Source organism: Mauremys reevesii, linkage group 1, assembly GCF_016161935.1.
Source record: "Mauremys reevesii isolate NIE-2019 linkage group 1, ASM1616193v1, whole genome shotgun sequence".
Lineage (NCBI taxonomy): Eukaryota > Metazoa > Chordata > Testudines > Geoemydidae > Mauremys > Mauremys reevesii.
Window position 1 is genome coordinate 208,092,713 of NC_052623.1, and position 25,214 is coordinate 208,117,926.

Genomic DNA, 25,214 nt, shown 5'->3' on the forward strand with positions numbered 1-25,214 from the left:
ATTTAGCTGACATTAAAAAGCACAGAGAGGGTCTATGACCAAAGCACCCTGAACAGCGACAAGTGGGGAGCCTCCCGCCGTCAGCTGAGCTGTTACGATAGGCTGTGTCCTTGTGACTGCAGAACAGGGAGGGTTTCTGTAACCAGACTGCAGCACTGTGACTCCATCAGGAACTGGGAGAAGAGGGTGGTTCTTTCTAAATGTTCCATGGGAAACGTATAACGATACTTTATAGGAGACCCAGTAGCAGTCACTAGACAGTTTCTATCCTAACCCTTTTTCATTCACACATGGGCATTACTTTCCAAAACTTTCACCTGAAAAACTGTCACCTCCGGGCTGCTGTAACCTGAACAGCCCATGCCACCGTAGCACTGGGCCTATTCTCTACATGTCCCCTATTCTGGGCACTGTCGGGATGGTGGATGAGGCAGACACACAAGTCAGTTACACCTTCTCCCATGGAGTCCCCAGCTGGGGAGATCCAATGACTTTCTTTTCCCTTTTGTACTGTCAAAGCAGTGCAAAGGGGCTGGGGTACAGAGGAGAATCTGGTCTGGTTGCTTTGCAAAGTGCTTTGTGATGCCTAGAATATAAAATTCAATTCTGCTGTAGTCTGGCCTCAGTTGCACAATGCATAACCCTAATTTTATTGAACTTTCAAAGAGAACAATGCAACCGTCCCTCGTTTAAAATTGGTACTTTCAGACTAGGAGAAAAAAATAGAAGAGATTAAACACACACACACAAATCCCGCTTGCATCTCCCTTGTTTATCATAACTTTTCCTGCTGTATTTGCTAATGGTGGTAATAATGATCTTTGTAGTGAAATCAAAGCCTGGCTCCTTTCCCAGCTTTTCTCCTCCGCTGCTTCATCATGCAGTGAAGTCATAGTGCTGAGTTCGTGATATCACGTCTCACCCGGCTCAGGCACCCATAGGAGAGGCCCCAGATGGAAGGCTGTGACAGCTTCACTGCGTGATCAAATCAGAGAGAAAACAGGAAGGAGGAAGCAAAAATCTACAAATACCCACTATACGTGCAAATTGAAGAAAATTAAAATAGTGGCAATTAGAAATGTACATGCAATCTAGTGTACAAGTCCATCTTTAACATAAACCTATCTTTTCAAGGTACTGATATGCCACCTCCTTTCCCCATTAGTATCTGAGCCCCTTCCAACACCCGTGTGAGCTAAGGGAGTATTATTCTGCAGGAAATGGTGCACTTACCTGATTTGTCCAAGGTGCAGTGAGTCTAAGGCTGGGAGTGTATTGACCCAAGCGAGGGGTGGAGAAGGGAAAATGACAACCTGACAGCGCTCAGTTCCCTGCCAGGCACACCTGCCTCCTGGGGTGATAGAGGAGCAGTGCTCAGTGAAGCCAACAAGGCCACATAACTCTGATTCGATGTTTTACATTCTTCAAAATGCAAAACACAGGAGGTGGCAAGGTAGCTTTCCCCCTGCTTTTCAGTTGCTTGGATCTGTGACAGGTTTCCCTGCAAGGAGCTTCCCAAAAGCTGCATCCAGCTTTAGTGTCAAATGTTAACGTTCAAAATTTAATTTATGGTGCAAACCGTGTCACACCCTATTGCATCTTTAGACCCCTCCGGCCATCCGACCCCCTCCTGGCTCACATAGGGGGCTGAGCCCTTACGGGATGACCCATTGTGTAAATGAGTGTTAGAAATAGCAGCATGTATAGCATATGCTCTGGGGTCATACGTGTGTCTATCTCTCTGCCGGATAGATGTATACACACCGAGGCTCAAGGGATTAATTAATGAACCTTTCTGCAAGCCCCAGGCATCGGCATGCTAGAGCACAAGTGAAAATGTCAGCATCTGAGCCTCGAGCTGTCTCAGGTTAGAAACAAGGTTGCCGGGGCCTGCGGGTGCATGCTCTGATTGGCCAGTGAACACTCCAAAAGGATGGGTTAACCAAGAGTCCACATGACTCACTACTGGTGAGCCATTAAACCAACAGCTAAGGAAGAATGAGGGGAGAAGGAGCCTTTCAAAAAGAGAGGCTGCATGGGGCATGGAAGGGCAAATGGAGACCACAAGATGTGGCAGGTAAGTCCTCAGGAGACGATGAGCATTTATTTCTCTGTGAAGGGAGAAAGTGACCACTAAGGAAGAAGGAAAGAGAGAATGAAATAAGTGTTATACAGGTAAATAGAGAAAGCGCCATGGATGTTGATGTCATGCGGTGAATTAGCACTGCCTCAGATTGCTTGAGGGGACAAGGCGTGGGGACGATAATAGAAGCTGGGGAATAAATGTGTCTGAAACGAGTCCATGTCCCCAATCAGGCCCAGAGCCCGCCATACACAAGTGTGTGTGCAGCCTGGAACCATGTAGGGGAATATCCCTTGTGCTCCCAACTGCCTGTTTCAGCTCACCATCCACCCCACGACAGCATGCTTGGCAGGGAGAGGGAACTCGCCAGGGCGGTCCTGTTTGCCTTTGCAGTCTGGCTGGGAGCGGGGAAGCCAGTGGCAAAGTTTCCTTTTCCCCTGGAGAAGAGACAGAGTTGGAGGCAACAGGTTCTTCCTCTTTCTCCCTCTGCTCACTGGGAGAGAGTGGAAGACAGCAGGGGGCAGTTCTTCCTCTAGGAGGTGGATAAGGGATTCTGAGCCTGGACAATTTTCTTTCTCCCATCTCCAGTTACTGACAAGAAGGCTTGGAGTCCCTTAACCTCCCCAGCCAGACTTCATCCCCTCCTGCTGCTCCTGCTTCAGATCTTCCTCTTGACCTGTCCTTGTCTCTCCAGCCGGTGAAGAGGCAGGAAGAGGGGAAGTTCCCACAAGCCCAGGAGAGGAAGAGGAGGGGGAGTTGTGCTTTACCCCCTGCTCAGTAGCTCTAGCTTGCTGGGCTGATGACATATCACAGGCCTCCGTGAGCTCTGTCATTCAGGAGTTCCCTCTTGCTGGCAGATGTCAAGGCTCAGGCCTCAATGAGGTCACCGGCATAGCAGCTGTAGTCGTCAGGAATGAGAGTGGAGCACAAGTCTACATGATGGGCTTCAGGCTCAGCACTAGAACTGGTCAAAATAGGGGAATTGCTTTGTTTTCTAAAATACATTTTGCAGATAAGTTCTCAGGTGGCTGATGAGCCATTTCTTTTTCCGTGAAAGGAGCAAGTGACTGCTATGATGGAAGGAAAGCGAGAGAATGGAAAAGAGGGATACAAGTAAATGGAGAGGAAGAGCAAAGGGAAGGAAAAGAAAAGGGAATTGAAAAGAAAAGCAAACAAATTTTCTGTGAAAAAATTTTGATGAAAAAACAAACATTTTTGGCTTTCATCTTGTTTCCCCTTTTTCTCCAAATTTACTGCTCCGTTCCCCACCCCCCGCCATTTTTCTGGTGGCAAAATGGAAAAAGGAAAATGGAAATAAAGAAAATAAATGGGAGAAAACTCCAAAAAACCCAAACCCTCAAACCTGAACATTTTTCAGCTTTTCATAGAAAAATTGGAAAACTCTGAAACACAAATGTCCGTGACCATTTTTGATTAATAAAAAAAAGCCAATTTTCATCAACAGATATTTTTGAATGAAAAATTTGGACCAGATCTACTCAGCAAATGTACCATTTGTGATGGTGGTAAGTCATAGGCCTTTGTGAGCTCACTGATTCAGCACCGCTCACTTGCTGATCTGATGTCAAGCTCCGTCCTGTGTGAGGTCAGTGGCAGAGAAGTTTCGTATGCTGGGCTGATATCAAGGCACATGCCTGTGAGGTTTATTGGGTCAGTCCCTCTAGCCTGCTGGGGTGAAGCCAAGATGCAGGAATTTGTAAGCTCAGCATCTCAACCTAGCTGGAATGTCTACACACAGCTCCTGTGAGGTCTTTTGCTCAGCACTTGTTGCTTGTTGGGCTAAAGCCAAGGCATAGGACTTTGTGAAGTTATTGACTCAGCACCTCTAGATTTCCAGACTTATGCTAAGGTGCAGGCCTATGGGAGGTTATGGGATCAGCACCTCTAGCTTGATGGGATGAAGAGGCCTGAAGTTACTAGAACACCAGTGGTTAAAGCAGACCAGTGTAGGAAGGCAATCTTACCCATTCTGGTGGCTATTATGTTGTTATGGGTATTGATGTCACGTGGTGAATTGACAATGCATCATCTTGTCTGGGGGAGAGATGGCCTGGGGTATCGAATGGAGACCAAAGAATACATCTATCTGCAAAGAGTCCATGTCCCCAGACAGGTTCATGGCCAGCCAGACGGACGTGTGTGGGGAGGGGCGGGGGTGTGGGGCTGTGTGTGGGGGGGTGTAAATGCAACGTTGAACTGTTCTGTTTTCATTAATTCTGACCACAATAGAGGAATCTGGTGGCAGGATCTCCCATTTCCCCTGCAGGGTTGGGACAACTGGAGGAAGCAGAAGACGGAGAACCAACACAGGCACATATCTTCCTAAAGAAGAAAGAATGAAGATGCAGGTAGGGGTGCTGCTACTCCGATTGGCAGGAAACTTTGGTCCCTGTAAACTTCACCACCAAATGAAGATATGGAGGGATCTGAGGAAAGGAAGAGGAGGGTGAGCTCTCTCTCTGATTTAAGGAGAAAGGGGAAGATATGGGAGCACAGTGCCCCTTACTCTAGCCCCTTCCCCCACCCAACACAATGTCAAGTTTAATGACCCAATGGAACTCCAAATGAAGTTGGGGGGGGGTCTTTTTGTTGACTTCACTGGGATTTGGACTGAGCCTTAAATAAGCAAAAGCAAATATGTTTAATGTGTGACTGCAGGGAACTAACATGGATGCAGCTTTAATGTTACATCAAGGGTCAGGAGATTCTTAAGGTTAAATGTTCCCCTGAAACATTAACTCAGCCACACTGTACATCCTGTACCATTTATAATTATGCATCAATAGCTGAGAATGAAACATGGAACTGTACATTTAAATATAGAAAACAGGACTTCAAAATACCATCTGTTTGAAGAAAAACAACAATTAAAAGCAAAAAGCAATGGATACATATGCATGCATTCCTTTGTCTGGGTGTCAGTAGTAATAGCTTGCTCGCTGCAGTGGATTTTGCTGTGTTGTTTTTTGTGATAAATTAATAAAAAAACCATTTAAGAAGAAGATAATGCTGCATGTGTGCCACATGGCCAAATTAACATTATGGAAGGAGCTTTCCTCTCTTGGGCTTTCTTGAGCTTTGAGCACTTGATTTTGCAACCTTACCATTGCATTAATCATAATTTCAAAAATTCAGTTTGTCTGGGCTTTTAAAGAAACGGAACTAAATTAAAAATCAGAGAACAAATTTAGATCTGTTTGGCTGACACACGCTTACAAGCTCTGCAGGCCATTGTAATGTCCATGAACCAACAATCAAATCTCAATTATTCGAACACAAGCGAACCAAAGGTCTTGGTTAGCTTCAGTACATGATATCCACTCCCACTCCTCCCACCCACACACCAAGGTCTCAATGAAGCTCAGATCCTCCAGAGCTCCTGATGTCCACAGCAGCTAACCTGTGAGATGAAAGGCAGAAGGAACCTAGGATTCCTAATGGCTTCCAGACGAAGACCCTGCCAAAGTAACGGACCTGCTGCCCAACCTAGTGCTGGGATCATACACTGGCTCCTGGAACCTGACCTTTCCATTGCTCATGCTCTGCCCTTCTCTCTTTCGTTCATCTCTTCCGCTCTCCCCACAAGGCAAAGAGCTGGGTCTGGCTTCAGACTCCTGCTTGGGTAAAAAGCTCTGTGATGCGTGCCTTCTGGAGAGGCTGCTCAGCTTGCCTGCCTGGCCTAGCGGTGAGCTCCAGATTTGAACCCAGGGATCTGTGATGAGGGCTCAGGGGAGCCTGTTCCCCACCCAGGGGGCTGTCTGAATAATATTACAATGGGATCTGGAGGGGGCTTCTCATTCCCTAGGTACTAAGTAGGCAGTAACTGTGCACCCTGCCATTGCTGTGTCCCAAGGCCCAGCGGTTCCCAGCACATGACTCATTAGCCCAGGATATCGTTATTAGCCAGTAAGCACTCTGGAGATTGAGATCATTTTTTTTCTCAGAGCTCAGGGGAGCGGAAGGAACAAATGGTTCCTCGGGGGAATTTCTCCTTTTCCTCTTCCCCAGGTGTTCTCCAGCATCTATGCAACTTCCAAGGATACCCTGTGTTTGATCTCCTGTGCCCCATGGTATCACCACCTACAAAATAGATCTATGCCTCTCCTGGCTGATGAAAGCCAATGAAGAACAACTGTACCCACTGCTAACAGGAATAATCAATACCTTCTTCAGAGACATAAACGTGCCCACCTCCATGAAAACCATTGCCTGATCCACACAAAACCAGTCTTTGATGCAGAAAACCTCTCCAATCTTTTCACCATCTCCAACCTCCCATTCCTAGACAAAATCATTGACAAAGCAGTGGCAGGCAATCTTCAACAATGTGTGTCATAGGTCTCACCCCCACTTGGAGCTGTTGGGTTCCAATGTGGGGACCTGCATGAATTTATCTAAACTTAAAAATCCTAGTTTAGATCTGGTTCTCACTGCCACCAGTCAGTTTTTAAGTGTCTGACACACTCCCTGTTCCCCCAAAAACTTCCCCTGGGGAACACAGATCCAAACACCTTGAATCTCACCAGAGAGAGAGAAACAGCCAGTTCCCCTCCCCTCTTCCCTCTCTCCAGCCTGCTCTGGAGAGATTACCCCGAGTCAAATCCTTGATTCAACACAAAGAGGGACTCACCTCCCCCTCCCCTTCCCTTGAATGTCCACAAAAGAAGGAATTAACCAAGTCCAAAGAAAAGAACAGAATTTATTAAAGAATAAAAAGAAAGTAACTGTCTCTGTGATACCAAGCTGGAACAATACACAGGGTCTAAAATTATCAATTTCTGGAGAGAATTCCCCCTCCCCCTTTCTCAGTAAAAGCAATATCAGCAAACAGGAATAAAGAATTTCCTTTAGCAAACACACAATTGCAAATATAGAAAGCAACTCAAAAGACTAATCCGCCTTTCTAATTAATACTCACTATTAAATAGTAGAAACTACTCCAGAAGAACTTGGAGACATGACTGACCTCTCTTAGATCCAAAGAGAGCTCTGAGCAAACAAGGAACACAGACAAAGGCTTCCCTCCACAGAGATTTGAAATTATGTTGTCTTTGATTGGTTCTCTGGTCAGGTGGTCATCAGCTACTGCATGTTAACCCTTTACAGGTAAAAGAGACCTTAACCCTTAACTATTTGTTTATTTATGACAATGTGCAATGTCAGCCAACATGCTGTTCGCTTCCCAGCTGAGCATGGAATGAGGACGGCCCAAGAAACACTAATGCACCACCTCTTTCTGGAGATGGTAGAGGCCACAATCCTCCTACTTCTAAATCTCTCTGCAGCGTCCCACAAAGAGAACCACGATTATTGTCCCACTTCTCTCACATAGCTGGGGCATACAGACATTACTACAATGACTCCAATCATTTTTCTCCAAAAGGATCCACAAAGTGGTGATTGGCAACGTATCCTTTTCCTCCAAAAGCCTCAATTACATGTTGCCACAGGAATCCATCCTGTCCCCCCTCCTCTTCCAAATCTGCATGAGGCCATCTGGAGAGGTAGTGAGATGCCATGGAATCTGCTGCTAATAATACACCACTGAAACAGCCAGGTAGCTCATTATCCACAGAGGCAACACTCCTGTGTGCTAAATCAGCACCATTACCTCCGCTGTACAGATATAGAAACTGCAGTACCAAGAGGCTAATGCCCAATTTTTCCAAAAACATCTACTACATTTTCCTCAAATTTTGGGTGCCTAACTTTAAACCACTAGGGCCCAGTTTTCTGAGATGCTGAGCACCCAGAAGTCCAGCTGCAGTCAACAGGAGCTGTGGGTTTTGAGTGGACCCTTCTCTAGTAACGACACAATGTAGCTGCATCATGACATTGTGCCAGGATGGTGCTATGACCCAGTGCAGTGAATCAATGAGTCTATTCTGCAGTGCCATGCTCAGTGGGGGAACAGGGTGGACAGCAGTTATATGATTATCTGCTGTGAACTCCCCATTATCCTTGTGATTTCCAGGGAAAGTCTTGCTACCTTCAATTTGGCTGAGACTTGGAGCTATTTTTAGAATCTTAAATAAACAGCCAAAGACCCATTTTTAATTTTCATTTAGATCCAGGATTTATATTTTAGTTGTTAATTTTGTTTTAATCTCCTTGTGCTTCATTACCCACTGACTTTCAGGGTCAGGGAGTGAGGAGTAGGAACAGACAGAGGGGGGACGACACAGAAGGAGGGAAAGAGAGCAAGGGGGAAGAGGAGTATTGTTGACAGCATCTGATCCTCTGATTAATGTATTTGTAAGCAGATTAACCGAATCCCAACTGCTCTGTGCCAGGTTTCTTCTCTAAGCTTCTCTCTCCCGCATGTAAACAAAAGCCTCACAGAAGTACATTTCCATGAGTGAATGCCCACAGCATGGATCAGGCCCAATGCTTTCTCATGCCAGACACTTGAGAAGAATATGAGAGGGAAGCATGAGTTACTACGTCCTTTAAAAAAAACCCACATCGCTTTGGGACCCCCTGCCACTGCTCTGCAGGTTGCATGAGTCTGTTTGGGGTTGTCCACCTTCGGGAGGAGAGAGATGCAAGGAGAAGAGGGTAGCGGTGGGTGGTATTATTTTGGTCTCAGATGAGCATGAGAATTTGTGACCTCATTATGCTTTACTTATCCATAACCCTCTGCATAGCAACAGCTCCAACACAGTGACAGGGGAGGGAGAAGGCGGGTGAAAACAACCCATTAGAGAATAACTGAAACAACAGACTCAACAGAAAATAATGAATTGCTGAACGTTAGGCCTTGCCCCCTCTCGCCCTGCTCCAGCAAAGTGCTCCTAAGGAATGTCTGTAATAAAGGTACATTGTGCCATTCTATTCCAGGGGCTCAGAGCCCTTCACTGCCATTCAGGAACCAAACCTTGCAGCCCCTCGGTGAGCATCATTATCCATATTTTAGAGGTGGCAAAGGAAAGAGGAGAAGTGACTCACCCAAGGTCTCTCAGGAGGTCAATGACAAAGCTGAGAACAGACCCCAGATAGTGTAAGTCACAGGCATGTGCTTTGGCTACTAGACCATCCTGTATTTAATGGCCGAATATCACCCTCTTCTGATGAGCACTCAGAATTCAATCTCCATATTTTATTCATATCTGGACTTCACAAGGCAACTCCTCTTACAGCCCTTCTCAACCTTTCTCCCCCAAATATGCTGTGGAAAGATGAGTGAAGTCCTGGAACAGCTTTCCAATGGGAGCAGTGGGAGCAAAAACCTATCTTGTTTTAAGACTGAGCTTGATAAAGTTTTGGAGGGGATGGTATGATGAAACTGCCTACAATGGCATGTGGCCCACCTGCGACTTCTAGCAGCAAATATCTCCAATGACTGGAGACGGGACACTAGATGGATAAGGCCCTCAGCTATGACAGAGAATTATTTCCCAGGTGTCCGGCTGGTGGGTGTCACCAACATGCACATGGTCTAACTGATCGCTGTATTTGGTGCTAGGAAGGAATTTTCCCCTTGGTCATATTGGCAGATACCCTGGGGAGGTGTGTGGGGGGCGGGGGGTTGCCTTCCTCTGTAGCATGGGGCACAGGTCACTTGCTAGTTTGAGCTAGGGTAAATTGTGGCTTCTCTGTAACCTGAATTCTTTAAATCATTATTTGAGGACTTCAGGAACTCAGCCAGAAGTTAGGGGTCTATTACAGGAGTGGGTGGCTGAGGTTCTGTGGCCTGCAACATGCAGGAGGTCAGACTAGATTAGCACAATGGTCCCTTCTGGCCTTAAAGTCCACAAGGATTTGCCACCTGTCCTGATGTTAAATGTGATGATCACAGCTTCCTTGCACACCAGTGGGGTACTAATGCCATGCTTGTGTTATACAGTATGACAACATGGTGAATCTGTACCTAAAGAAAGTCTACAAGGAGAAAATGACTAGGAGAAGGAGCTATCTCACACAATGACCCTGTATTAAGGGAATTCATTCAGTCAGTCCTGGGCTTCTCCCACACTGTTCCTCCCAACATTCAACCTTCCTCTGAACAACAACTGGTTGAAACACTCACTGGCTAATTATTCTTTGTTTGGTTTCTGTGGTCTCCTCTTAACCAGGAAGGATACTGCTGATCTCCTACACTAGCTTCAAAACTAGTCGGGTTTTAAAGTACATACGAAGGAAAGAAGAGAAGCTTTCACAGTTCAAATCTAGCATAAACTGCTGACACATCTCGTAAGGTAGAGGATGAAGCGGTTCAGAAACAAAAGAGAAGGAAGATGAGCACTGATGTACTCAAGCATTTCCCACTTCCAAGATTGCTGGCATTCCGTCTACCCAGACAATGGGCTGAGCTTTGTAAATGGTGAGGGCACTCTAAGAGTGGAGCTACTCTAGCACTGCAACCAGATGACTGTTGCTAATATAAATTGTCCCTGAGGAGACGCCACCACCCAAGACTTTTGAATAACACACTTATACTTCACTGTGCCATACGGCCGTGAGTTCTAACCCACACCTTGTCATAAAGCAATCGTTTTTAAAAAATCCTTACTGGAAATGGAAATTGAAAGGGAGAATGGGACCAAACAAGAATACACCAAGTCAGTTAAGGCTGCAGGGAAAAGATAAGGGCAGAAGAAGAAGAAAAAAGCAAATGAGTTTATGCTGCCTAAGGCGCTAAAGGAAATAAGAAGGGATTTACAAATTCATTAGGGGGGAAAGATGTGCCTGAAAGAAGGTAGGTTCATTAATACATGAGGATGGGGATGAAATTAATGATTCGAAAATGACTGAGCAGCTTTTTTAAATCTGTCTTTATAAGAAGAAAAAGGAAGAAGAAATTTGGACTAGAAAGGAAGGGAGGAAAAGCTTCTCAGACATCGCTACTGAAAAACAGCAAGTAAGGAAACACTTGGAACTTTTACAAATCAGCTAGTCCAGATACAGTAAGCAACATCCAACATCCTGATCTTGCAAAGATGGATGCACCTGCTTAACTTCATTCACTGTGAACAGTCTCTTTCACTACTCACAAAGTGTAAAGTTAAGCACATGTTTAAGTATCTGCAGGATTGGAGTCCTAGACTGTTGTTAAGGGAACTAGCTAACAAACTTACTGTATCTCCGACATATAAATCTGAAAAACCACAGAGAAGTAGGGCATTTCCAGAAGACTGAAGAATAGCAAATGTCATACTGATTTTCAAAGAAAATTATTATTAAGAAAATTAAAGCAATTATTTTACTGTAAGTCTAGTTTCTATTCCTAGTAAAATAATAGAACATATATTAAAGAGAAAAAAAGATCATTAAGCACCTAGAGAAGAGAACCATCTTTGTGGTACAATAATACAGTTAGCATATGAAGGGAAAGTGGAAACGGGCTGTTTGGGGATTTTAGTGATGCATATGATGCTGCATCCTCTTGGACAGAACACTATCCAGTGGATTGAAAACTGGTGGAAGGACTGTAAATAAAGTATCATTTGGAGGAGAGGTGTCTAATAGGGTACCATGGGGATTGTTCTCAGGTCCCGTCTATTAAACCAGTGGAAGGAAGGAAAGTCAAAAGGAAGTCACAGCATGTCAGTGAATTTGCAGATGACACTCAAGTGGCAAGCATGGGGGGAGGGATAGCTCAGTGGTTTGAGCATTGGCCGGCTAAACCCAGGGCTGTGACTTCAATCCTTGAGGGGGGCATTTTGGGATCCTGGGCAAAAATCTGTCTGGGGATGGGTCCTGCTTTGAGCAGGGGGTTGGACTTGATGACCTCCTGAGGTCCCTTCCAACCCTGATGTTCTTTAAAAAAAAAATGCCAGGGTGGACAGAGAAACAGGCCTTCATGCTTCAAAGACATCTTCAACTGTAAGCAAGTACAAATGTACATCCATAACTTTACACATGTGAATAATATGAGCATACAAGTAACTGCAATAAACTAACTGAAAATTAAGCACGTACATAAATCTTTGCAGGAGAGGAGCCATAATGCAAAGGAAACTAGACACACTAGAAACATAGGCTGAACACAACAAAATGAGATTAATCTTGGGAAAATGCAGCTGATACCCCTGGAGAACAATAATCCAGAACACAGATACTGAATGAGAGGGAGAAAACAGGAAAGCAATCATGTTAAAAGAGATCAGGGTGAACAGAAAGCAGCAAATAAGAAATGAGCTTGTGACATTGAAGCAAAAGAAGCTCATGCAGTTTGGGGTTGTGGGCTGTGTATACGGAGGGATCACATCATGACATAGGGAGAGAATAGACCGTTTCTGCACACCTTTGGTGCAACCACCCTAGGAATTTAGTTTTGCTCATCCTGTTACCCACAATGAATGGCAAATTGGAGGGAATTCACAGAAGAGCAGCAAAATTGATCAGGGAACTGCAGAGATTTATGAGAAAAGACAAAAAAAGGTTAAATGTGCATCCTTTACTAAGGAAGGACTGAGAGGGAGCAGGCATAATAGCTATACAAAGTTGTTTGAAGCATGTCAATATTATGGAGTTGGGGGGATTGTTTAGAGTGGTAGCTGGGTAAGAACTAGGCGTAATGGGATTAAACTAAGACAGGAAAATCAGGCTGCAATATGTTGGCCCTGATTCTGCTTTTACATCAGTGTAAATTAGCAGTAACTCCCCTGAAGTCAATGGGGCTACACTAATATAAAGTTGTTATGAGTGAGATCACAAACAGGAACTAGGTCATCTATGTCTCTCCAATGTATCTGATTCTTTCGTACACCAAAAAAGGCTTAGCGATGGGTTTGTTTGTTTGTTCGATTTGTTTTTAAGAAAAGCAGACACTTCACGGAGCATGTAGTCCCCCCTGTGGAATTCATACTGCTGCAGAGGCAAACAGCGAGGCTGGATTTTTCAGTAGCTCTCGAATCTTATGACCATTAACAGACGTGTATTGAGTTAAGAGAAGATATTAAGGATCATCAAGCACCATTTTTCAGTATGATCATTATTATAAACATTTATATTATGGTAGTGCCTAGAGGCCAACAAGGTCGGAGATTCATTGTGCTTGGCACTATACAAACATACAGTAATAAAACTCCCTGCCCCCAGACCACTCATGCTTCCAGCTGTCCACTGATCACATGTGTGGGATGGGATGGCAGAAAGGAATCTCTGAATCTTGCCCCAGTAGATACAACACTGCACAAAATGGCCATGTCACTGGCCTCCTAAGAATCAAACGGAGACAGGACACCAGATTAGATCTCCTATAGCGCATCATGCTTTCTTCATACAGTTTAAATAGGCCCAAACCTTGTCCTACACTCTTATCATTAATCATCTGTTGAGAAAGATCCTTTGCCTTCAACATTCTAAAAAACCAAAACAACCCCCCACCGCACCTCCAGTTTTCACCACTGAGGTTTACAGAACCACAGACGTTAGAGATGGAAGAAACCTATACGGTGAGCACGATTGCAGAGAGAAACTCGCTTTGCACTAAAGTACAGCCAGAGCAAGGGTGAAATGCATCGGCTCTTTCACAGCACATAGTAATACTGCACTCCAGCCACAACACAGCACAAGGAAAGAGAGGCTGGGGCGAGCTAAGCAACTCCAGGAGGAGGGGAAAAACCGGAAAGCTATTCACAGGCCTCAGAGGGTATGGTGTTCTTTTTAAAGCCTTGACCCAAAGCAGGTCAGCAAAGGAGGCTTTTGTTTTAATTCAGAAATTTCAAGCAGCAGTTCTTTGACTACATCACTGAAAAAACCTTCCAGGCTTTTGGCTTTTGCCTTGCAATTACAATTGCAATCAACAGATGGTGATTATTTCACAGGCCGGGGCATCTGGTCAGTTGCTAGCCGAACATTAATAAAAGACCTCTGCACGATTTTATCAGATGTTCTGCTCCAGATTTGCAAATGAGGCTGGTAGTAAAGGAGGTGGAGTAGAGGAGGAGAACGAGTGGTTGATTTCTCTCATTTCTGGGAAGTGAAGTGAATTTATGAGTACATCCACACTACCCACCGGATCGGCGGGTAGCGATCGATCTATCAGGGATCGATAGATCGCATCTCGTCTAGATGCGATAAATCAATCCCCAAACACACTCCCATCGACTCTGGAACTCTACCAGGGCGAGAGGCAGAAGCGGAGTTGACGGTGGAGCCGCGGCCATCGATCCCGCGCCGTGAGGACGGGAGGTAAGTCGAAATAAGGTACATCGACTTCAGCTACACTAGTCCTGTAGCTGAAGTTGCGTATCTTACATCGACCACCCCCCTGCCCTCCAGTGTAGACCAGGCCTATGAGGAGGGACCTGGGGAAAAGGGTGTGAGGTGGAGATTGAGGCTCTGTAGAAACACAGCTGAACTAAATCCCCAAAGCCTAACACCCCTGGACTGTGGAGGGATGCAGAGCCAGAGTTCACAGCTGGAATCTCTCAGCAATGAGCTGAGCCCAAACCATGACTTTAGGGCACATCTTTATAACATTTTGCTCTTCTATAGCATCCTTCATCCAAGGTTTGTAACATGTTAACTACATATGCTGAACAATCAGTTCCACCTTGTATTTAGCTGTGACACTCTGAGGTAGTTTCCCAGACCTGAAGAAGCACTCTGTGTAAGCTCAAAAGTTTCTCTCTCTCACCAACAGCAGTGGGTCAGTAAAACACATTGCCTCACCCACCTGTGTCTCTCATGTCCTGGGACTGACACGGTTACAACAACACTCCTTACAGTCATTCAAGCCTCACAAGCTACTCTCCTCTCCCCAGTGCGGGAGGTAAGATTTACTGCACCCAAGAATGAGTGGAGCAACCTAAAACACATAACATGGTGAGATTCTGTCCTTGCTTTACACCAGGGTCATTGTGGTTAGTGACAAATGAACAGTTATTGGGGGGGTGGGGAATCCCCCCTCCCTCTCTGCCCGGTGCAGAAGAGCAGCAACATTCACTGCTAACTTTAAAAAGCAATTGTATAAAACAGCACCCTTCAGCTTATTCCTCCTATAGACCCAACTCACCTTGAACCACTGATGTCAGCTTGACAGCTATTGTAATTTACTGACTTTATGCGTATGAAGGAGTCATATTGCCCATTATAGTGGCTGGGCCCATATAGAGGATAAAAGACCGACTTCTGACAACAGCAAAAAGCGTTGTTACACTTTTCATTCCAAGCTTAACTTTAGGGATCCATTCAGGTTTTATCCCTGGGCAACTCTCCTCTGCTAGCCTCTTGGAGGGTAAAGGAGGTAGGGGGGCTTCTGTATTACATCCTTTATGGGGGAACCCCCCTGTACAAGCAAGTATTTTACTGCACATGACAGATGCTTTTGATCACCTCTCCAACTCAGCTCTTCTCTAGTCATGGTCCTGCAGGTCAGATGTGTTATTTATTGCCTCCTCACCCTAAACATTTCAACTTGATGGGAGCTGTTCCGTGCGCCAGGGCAATGGTTGCACAGTTGCTAGTAGCTGGGCCATTCCACCTGTTATTTTCCTTGGAAAGAGGGACAGCCTCTTTCTGTCCCTTTCTTAGATAGGCTCTGGTCACTAAGCCATTATCCACTAAATCTTCAATAGCTGGCTGCCCTTGTGATCCATGCTTATAACAAAATCATGGCCAACTAGGATTTCACGTTTGTCATTGCAGTACATAACACGGCCATTAGGAACTTCACCACAGCAGAAGTGGGAGTATAACTCAGATCCTTCAGCTTCAAAAAACACAAGTCCCCACTGCTGGGGCTAAATGAGAATTGCCTTCATCTTGAGCAGTATTAGGGTTTACATTATGGCACCAAGCTGAAGAGTTTCGATTCCCCCTCACTCCACTCCACTCCACACACACACACACACACACCCCGCGCACACACAACCCCCGTGGAAAGGATTGGAGGAATTTAGCCATTTCATTACATACTCTGCATGACTATATAGGAGAACTGAATTATACTCCTGGAGTAGAAGAGGGGAAATGACATTACACTCTACGCATACAATGAACAACCTGGTTCTGAAATAAAAGAACAGCTCGCTACACACAGGTGCCTATTAAACTAATGGACTAGATAGTTATGCCTAGGATTTCTGGAGATTAAAAAAAGGTTCATTTCCTCAGAGATCAACATTTTGACCTTCTTGACCTTACTGGCCCTGTGAGTGTTTACCCATTTTAATTTCAGATTAGCATCTCGCATTTTCCGTACCAAGGGATTACTGTTTCTGCCTGTGCTGCAACTCCACTTCATAAAAGTATCACTTACCCTCCCCCTTGTTCAGAAAATCAAGTCAGATCTGACCAGATGGCACATGCTCCTGTGCTCTGTGTCAGGCTGCATTAATTCAGGGGAAATGAATTCTCCTCCAAAACTATATTTATTTCAGACATTGCCGTGCCCAGCCAGTTATCCTCAGAAAAGCCAAACATCGCTTTATTCCATGCGTGTATCTGAGGAGTTGGGGTGGGAAAAACCCTGCTGGAGGTCTCAGATGCCAGGATCCAGGGCAGCCCCAAATTTGTCCAGATATAGCTCTTCAGTGCCTACGGACTTAACCTACCCAATTCATCTGAGCTGTAACCCTTTTCCCAAGGCTTAGAGCAAGAGGAAGAGGAGGGCTACTGCACACAGAACAAAGCCACTAACTGCTTAGGCTGTACTAATAAAGCAGCTCAGAATCCGTGACCTGTCCTTGTGTTCTGGTCTCCTAGGGAACATAGATGGCAGAAAAGAAGATCGCGCTGGATCATGGGGCATCATGGCAGGCAGGAAGTGCCTCCCCGTTTATAATATCTGGGGGGCTCCCCTCCACATTTCTGACCAGGCCTTGGGACAAAGGAAGAAAAGTCTGACCCAGAAAATCCATCCCTAGTTTTAAACCAAATCTGATCCATGCTAGGCAGGATTTTGAGAGCTCAGTGTGTGGTCTGTGGATGTACATTAAAGTAGTGCAGGTAGGAGCAGTAAAGCCGATGCTTTGGTGCCTCAGTGGCAAGTCTCAGTGTCTTGATTCAAAAAGTGATCTCAGACTCTAGCACCAAAACCTTTCTGCGAATGTACATTTGGGGCTTTAAACATCAGAAGGGTGATTGTGTAGGGAATGGAGAAAGGTCTTTTCTGTTATGTCATAGGACAGGCACCCTACATCACTGTAGACATCTAGCTCTGTCAGAGGCTCACTGTATGACCTTGGGCCAGTCACTTCACCTCTCTGTGGCTCTGGGCAGGTGTAGTCGTATTGGAAATCTGGGAGGTTGCGCCTGCCCACTTCTAAAGGCCCCTCCCCCAGCTTCTAGCTGGAGGGATCACTGGACCCAGGGACCAAATGAACGCGGGGGACAACAAATGAGAAAATCAGGGAGTGAGGTGAAGGTTAGAGGTTCAAAACGAGGGTACCGGATAGGGACACCAAGCAAAGAACCCCAGACAGTGCCCACTGCTCCTCAAAGGTGTCGAGGGAGCCAGCGGACACTGCCCAGTGGAACTCTGCCCGGATGCGTGAAACTAGGGAGGAACGGAAATAGCCTCCACAGTTGCAGAGCACCCCTTCGTCCAGCATCCTCCTCCTGGTAGTGTAGATGGAAAGTTTGCCCAGAGCCAGGAGGAGGTTGACGAGGAGGTCTCGTGACTTTGTGGGGCCACGGATGGGGTGTGCATGAAGGAACAGGTGTGGGGAAAAGTGCAGCCAGAACCTCAACAAGAGGTTCTGGAGGAGCCAGAACAGGGGCTGCAACCTGGCGCATTCAAGGTAGGCGTGCGCCAGGTTCTCCCTCACGCCGCAAAAGGAGCAGGCCTCGGGGATGGGTGTGAACCGTGCCAGGTACATGCCTGTGCTCACGGCTCCGTGAAGGAGCCACCAACCGATGTCCCCGGCAGGCCGTGGGACCAAGGTGGAATAAAGGCTGGCCCACCGGGGCTCCTCATCCCCTTTAGGTGGAAGATAGTCCCACCATTTGGTGTCGGGGCGTGACGCGAGGGTGAGGAAATGCAGTGTGTGGAGCATGAGCGTGTACAGGTGGTCTCGAGGTGCGGTTCGGAACCGGATCAGATACAAAGTGCACAGCCGGCTCGGAGTGTGGGATCTGGGAGGCCGGGGGGGCCCACGGAACAGGGGCCCAATAAAAATGTCCGGAGGGCCGGGGTGAGGGGCGGGCGGGGAGCGCCCTCTCGCAGGGCCCCCTGCAGGAAGATGAGAGAAACAGGGGACAAGGCGGCCTTCACCTCCTGGAGTACGCGCAGTGGGCAGGTGTAGTGGGGTGGCCACCCCGCTCCAGCCCTGAAGGGGTTAAAACAGCCCTGGAGAGGGCTGCAGCTGGGAAAAGAAAGGCTGATTGGAGAAGCAGCCGCAGGTGAGGCCACGCCCCAACCTGGCCACAGCTGGCCCTATAAGAGGGCTGAGGGCCAGAGGCTGAGGCATATACTCTCTCTAGCTTCCTTGAGAGAGAAGGACCTGGCTCCCTGGGAGCGGAGGAGGGTCCTAGGGTGGAGCAGGGCTGGGGAAGGGCAGAGGGAGCTGGGGAGCTCCAGCCTAGAATAGCCCCGGGCTGCAGGCCGAGTTAAGGGCCCACAAAAGGGTACTAGGGCGGCAGAGGGGCAGCCCAGATAGAGGCAGAGGCAGCTGGTCCAACCCCCCTTGCTGATGATGGGTGGTTTACAGACTGCCATCTGCCCCAGTGAGTGGGGGTTAGATGGTGACTGGCAGTAGCCACTGAGGCAAGGTGGGGATAGGGGGTTGGGGGTTCCCCTGAGTGGGGAGACCCAGATTGTGGGTTACTGCTGGGGGCAGAACCCTGATGTAAAGGGGCACCGGGGTCTGGGAGGGACATGGGGAGGCTAGCGGCAGGTGAGACACCGGCCTGCAGAGGGTGCTCTGAGCTGGAAGAGCTAATTCCCAGGATGACCAGTAGGAGGCGCCACGCCAGTGAGTTGTGGTCCTGTTACAGCAGGTTATTCATGAATTGTCTGCTAGGAGATTTCTTGCCTCTTCCTCTGAAGCATCTGGCACTGAGCTTTGTGGAAGGCAGAATACTGGCCTCGTTGGACCACTAGTGTGATCTGTAATGGAAATTCCTTTGTTTCTAGCTGTCAAATATTATGTATTTACCATCTTATATAGTGCCTAGAGCATCACCAAAGTGCTGTACTATAATTATCATAATCATACAGAGAGACTCTTAATGTGGATAATAATACTTTGCTTCCTCCCAAGGGGGGGGACTGTAAGGCTGAATTAATTCCTGTTTGCCCAGCTCTGAGAGATCATTGGATGAAAGCCTGTTACAACACAAATAATTGTTATTAATTATTATTTCTGCACAGTTCCCTGTCAAATTTGCTTGATTCACTGATCAAAAGTGGAGACAAACTGGGATCTGAGAACACGAATGTTTCTGTAATGCACTGCAGCTGCTGACAATCAAAGACTAACGATAGAAGGGACAGTCCAGTGGTTAGGGTGTTGGGTTGGCACTTAGAGCTGGGTTCACGACTCTTTTCTGCCATGCACTTCCTGGATGACCTGAGGCAAGCCTCTCTGTGCCTCAGTTCCCCATCTGTACAATGGAGGTAATAGCACTGCTCTACCTCACAGGGGTGTTGTGGAGATAAATCCATTAATGAGGGTGAGGTGCTCAGATACTGGGGCATAGAAGTGCCTACGAGTGATACACAGACACCAGGATCGTCAATAGGATTCAGACATGGGACCTACAGTTTCAAAAGCACAATCCCCTGACAGGTGAGTTAAAGGAGTTAGTTCTCCAGCTGACTGGTGTAGCCTCTAGGGCCAGCTGTGAGAAAGAAACAAGCATTATGCTAGTGGCTTAAATGCTGAGGTGCACAGGCATTCAAGTGGCATTTTGTGCTGCTTGCTTACAGACACAGCATTCAGCAGCAAGGCTCAAGGCACATCTTTAGCTCAAGTGATGGTAGCTTCTGCTTTTGGTACCAAAGGCCCTGGGTTCAATTGCCAATAGTGATCATTATCTCTGCACATATCTGGTAATGGACATGGTTCATTACATTTGCAAAGCACTCTGAAGCTATAAAGTACTCAAGATTTATTTGAAAGCCAAGATGCGTTCTTTCTGCCTCTTCCACCACGGCTGATATTAAAGAGCCTGCAATCAAAGTCCAGCTAACAGTTGTGTTAGGATGTACAGGGTGATTAACATAAATCTCTCACAATGCTCCACTCTGCCATGAAAAACAGGTCACAAAGCAAGGGTGGGGTGGGGCTGCATTCTACAAAAGGGAGACAGACCACGGACATTCTGGAAGAATGGCAACGGGGCAGGAATGTGGTCTAGCTAACTGTTGTTAGGATGTGTGAGGCAGAAAAGATTCCAGCTCACCTTCCCATAGCTGTATTGCTTGTATCAGTGAACAGGTCTGATTTGAAAATGCTAAGACCATGTCTATACATACAGCGCTGCAGTGGCACAACTGTACCAATACCATCTGGTGAAGATGCTCTGTGCCTATGGGAGAGAGCGCTCCCTCATCGGCATTAAAAAAGACACTTCTATAAGCAGAAGAAGCTATGTCGGCAGGAGAAGCTGTCCCGCCACGTAGAGCTGTGCACATGAGCACTTGTGCCATCAAAACGTATGTCGCTCAGGGGGTGGAATATTCATACCCGAGTGACATACGTTTTACTGACATAGGCTTTAGTGTAGACATGGAGAGAACAGATCTGTTGAGGACGAAGGTCCCATTTCCACAGTCACTGTTTTTGACTGTAACTGCACATTAATAATAGCTGTGATTAATAGATACTGATCACAGAAGTTCCAGCGTGCGGCTGTGTGTCCTTCCCCGAGGGGCCTGTAAGAGCACATGTGGGTGTATTTAGATGAGAAATATAGTTCGTTTTTATGGTTACTGCCTACACATGGCTGGAGTTTTTTTTTTAAATCCATGGGGATAAGGTAGGAATGCTTGTGATCATGTCCCAAGTCATCAAGGGCCTTTAAATGATGGACCAAGAGTTTGTATTGAAGGACAGTAGCTTTATTGTATCTACCTGACACTAAAGTGCCCACAGTCCCTCCCTGCCCTGAGTCTAGCGTGAGACATGGGAGGGATTCCCTAGTTGTTCCAGAGTCCTGAGTGAGGAACCTTGAAGCAAGCCTTCCCCACGCACGACTTACTAGACCTAAAACATCACGGTCTTTACTCTTAAAAAAAAAATCTTCCCCTAACTCCCTCTGTTATCGCCCTGGTAATATAGAGATCTCAGATTGCTGGGCAGGGTTTTCTACCGCCAGGAGCCATAGCTTAGTATTCCAACAGGTCTGAATCCTTGCAGCATCGACTCAGCCTTTCATCTTTCCAAGGTAGAAGATCAGCAGTGTACAATGTGTGGGCGGTAACCGAATGTGCTATTGCTATTCACATGGATCTCATTAGTCCAATTACATATTGACTTTCACTCCCTCCTGAACCATGTCCCACTAGGTACTCCCCGGGAGCGGTTCCAGCATTGCTACAGGCAGACAGACTAGAACACTTCGATCAGGAGGAGACGTGTCCCTTTACTGAGGGCTCATACAAGATGCTTAGCATCAGCAAGGCTTTTGGGTCTAGTCTTTAAAACCATGGGCCAATCTTCTCCATTTAGAGAAGAATCCTAGAACTCCTATGGCACTTTATGGTTGTTGGCCCATGTTCTTGGCTAACATTTCCAGGAATCCAGTTGAAATCTTTGTGCAACTTGTAGCCTGGTGTATCTGCACCAGGTACCTGTATACCCTCAGATCAATAACCTCAAATGTTTGGGTTGAAACTCAGGCTTTGCAGGATTTCATAGGCTTTCACAACCATGCCCATCCTCTGAGGTCTGTTAGTGAGATGCATCCATGAAGATCACACATAAGAGACTAGAGTGGGAACAGAAAGTCAAGACAGGCCACAAAGATCACAGTTTTGAGTCCCTGAGAACCAATTTTGTTGGGATTCACTTATCTGTAGCAACAGAGATTATTTTCCTGTTGCACAAGAAAAATTAAATGTATTGATACTTATTTTTCAAATGGCAGCAAGGAACCCAGAGCTGGGATGGGTTCAGCCTACAATTTTTACAATTTCCAATTGTCAGAAAGTGTGGATATTAATCACCTGACACTACATTTATAAACCATGTGCCTCAATCGCTAGAAGCTCATCAAGAGGACCATCATCTCCTGGTAAGCAAGTTAGGTGCTGCCTTTCCCCTCCCACCCCACAAGAGGCCAATGTCTCAAGCACTAAAATTACTAAACAAGAAAACACGTTCTTCTCAATAAAAAACAAAATAAAAATGTAGCTAGAAAAAAAGGATCTCTAATGGTTTCTATCACGAGAAGACTGTTCAGCCACTCCCAACCCCTAACCCCAGAACTGAGCAGCATCCCCCTCACGATCACCACAATATCCTATTTTAGCTCTTACATGTCATCTGTGAATGTCTGAACCTCAGTGGCTTTCTGATCACATGGCCACTTCTTGTTCCTCCTGCAGGAACAGTTTCTTCTACAAGGGTCTGTTCGGCCCCTGAGGTGGATCTGCCACCTGAAGCTGCTCCTGGTGTTTTCCATTATTGGCGACTGGGTGGGCATGTGCTCAGGGCCGCCGACAGCGGGTTTGGGCCCTGGTGAAAAAAAATTTTCGGGCCCCCCAGCAAGGGCAGACCAGCTAAACAGGGCCGGGGAAGCCAGGCTCCAGGACCCCGGCCCCCTTCCAGACCACCGGGCCCTGGTAATTTGTACCAGTTTCCTCCCCTCTCATCAGCCCTGCATGTGCTACTTCCATCAGCACACACACACTGTCCATGGCCCTAGACAGCAAATGCCTTCAAGAAACTGAGAGGCAGTCTCCTCCATGGATTTGTTTAGAGGTCTTCTGTTCTTCCAGTCGGGCTAACCCTCAGGGATGGTCATGACAAATGACTGTGGGGCACATGGGATAGCTGTTACCTAGGTAAGGGCCTATAGGTAGGTCCAAACAAACAAAATAAAACATAATCCAATACCTCCAGCAGGAATACTAAATTTACAAACAGATATACATTAAGTGAAGAAGTTCTAATTGCACAACTCCCAGCCCCTGAAAGGCACAACATCCAGTGTCAGGCAACACAAGGGAGCCCCAGATGCAGAGGCGGGGCACTTCCCTTGCCTAGCCCCATTGCTCTGATCCCAGTCCCTGAAGACACATGATATCATCTATCTCATCAATCACATACACCAATTCCATGCTTAGCTGAGCACGATCATGTGAATGGATTTGGCAGACAATCATGGGCGGGGACTCTTGAGGGCTACCTCACCTAGCAAGCTGATGGGGCAAAGACACACAGCGAGGGCTGCCTTTTCAACCAGGCACACTGCACTGAGGTGGTGATGCTCCAGGCAGAATGTTCTTACGCTGTGCTGCAGCAGCGACAAAGTTAACACCTACCAGACTTTATCGGTTCAAAGATGTGATAAGCAGAAACTACCTCATCGTGCTCATCACATGCCAAGGAGAATGTCTCTGCCATTCACAATACAGAGATACTTTACAGGGTACAGTTATTCCCCCGTCCAGGTTCACCTGCATAACCAGCTAAGCTGGAAATGGGAAAGACATAATAGGCCCCACCGAGTTCATTCCTGAACGAGGTCCCTGCCCGAGGAGTTTGCAATATCAATCAGAAAGGCAGGACTAGTTTTTCAAAGTGATGCATGTACAACTTCAGGTGCCTAGTTTATGAACATAACCCCCCTACACCTTTGCCTATGCAGATGGTCAGTTAGGCAGATGCACCTCATGCGGGCAGTGGGATGGCGACAAGGGGCTTGCTGCTCTGCTTTGCCACAATCTGGGCATCGTCATTTTGGTCGAGTGGGATGCATAGCACAAAGAAGCTGGGCAATAACCATTATCCCCATTTTAAAGATGGGGAAACTGAGGCAGTGAGCGGTCACTCAACTTGCACAAGATCACCCAGTAGCAGAGACAGGATTAGACCCCAGAATCTCAAATCCCAGTCCTCACTGTTTTCTCCTAGATCCAAAAAGCAGGACTATAGGAGAGATGCTATTGTTTCTTGCTGTTCCGCATTCTCCCTTTACAGCTTTTCCTTCCATTCATGGGTCTGTGAGACGCGCTGCCTAGATTCAACCCCTCCATGTGTGCCGTTCGTCAGCCAGTTTCTGGGTCACAGGTCACGTCTAGTGTTTGTTTAACAGATAAATATTATTTTTAAGTGGTGGGGGAGGGAGGAAGAGTGAGTGAGGAGTGAAGGCTGCCGCTGAGTCTCTATGGAAATAATCCACAATGCTAATACTCCCTAAAATGGTAATAAAGCCTGTGTTCTCTTATGTAATCCCATAGTAAGAAAGAGCTCTGTCGGCTTGCCTGACAAATGATATCGCTGTAACCTTGGAGGGGATTATTACCAGAAAACCACACACGGGATGGAAAAACAAAACAACATGCAAAAATCCAACAGATGCAGCAAAAGGACAAACAGCTCCAGCAGGGCTTCTGTGCATCAGTCCCATTCTGTTCCATCTCTGCCATCAAGCAGGGCAAGAACCTACCAACAAACAGGCTTCTCCGTCACAGCCCCCCTCCCCCCTTCATCCCCCCCAACACCAGAGGCAAGGAGAAGGCAGATTCTCTCCCCCCCACTCCCCCACCCCCCAATGAACATTCAAAGACCCGGCATCTGGCCAGATACAGATTGTCTGCGTCACTGGTGCACGTTGAGTCACATCTGTCCTGCCCGGCAGTGATGGAACCGATTCTACGTGCAGCTCTGAGAAGGATTCATGCCCCCAATGCTATCCAAGTTGCCAGCTAACACAAGGGAATCACGCTCTTCTTTGCCAAGTTTACATGGCACTCCAAGGTTACCTGGGTTTATTAGAGAGGCATATGTGTGCTCGGATGGGGTGGACTCGCTTGGGAGCAGTGCAGCAAGTCTGGCTGGTAAATCACAAAGCAAAGCCAGGCAGCTCATTCCAGATTCCCAAAATGAGGAAGGTAAACTACTTAATGCAGACAGGACTGGGTGCTATCAGGTAAAGATAACCCTTGGCAGGAAAATTATAATGTCATGGTTACACATGCAGTCCCTCTCTTCCTCCCATCCACACCCACCCCCTCTCCAGGAAAGTGGAGACGCAACCATCAATCAGC

General features: G+C 46.8%; 1 protein-coding gene and 1 long non-coding RNA gene across 7 annotated transcripts in view; one reads left to right on the top strand and one right to left on the bottom strand.

The window, feature by feature from the left end:
* Window positions 1-25,214, bottom strand: part of IGSF11 (immunoglobulin superfamily member 11) — a 146,948-nt gene that overhangs the window by 27,834 nt on the left and 93,900 nt on the right. The window contains exons 1-2 of one of the 5 annotated variants that reach the window (XM_039501616.1): window positions 2,407-2,499; window positions 1,234-1,351 (exon numbers count right to left, since the gene is read on the bottom strand). The exons of 3 other annotated variants lie outside the window; for them this stretch is intronic. The gene's annotated coding sequence lies outside the window, so the exon portion shown is untranslated. Of the gene's footprint in view, window positions 1-1,233; window positions 1,352-2,406; window positions 2,500-7,022; window positions 7,074-25,214 lie in introns of those variants that run through there. One more of the 5 variants, XM_039501609.1, reaches the window with a different exon arrangement.
* Window positions 3,745-16,941, top strand: LOC120383504. 2 transcript variants are annotated; one of them, XR_005588482.1, is made up of 4 exons: window positions 3,745-3,800; window positions 4,371-4,452; window positions 10,887-10,964; window positions 16,760-16,941. It is a non-coding gene; the product is annotated as an uncharacterized LOC120383504 (long non-coding RNA). The 2 variants fall into 2 exon arrangements; XR_005588483.1 differs by having other exon boundaries at window positions 3,767-3,800; window positions 4,334-4,452.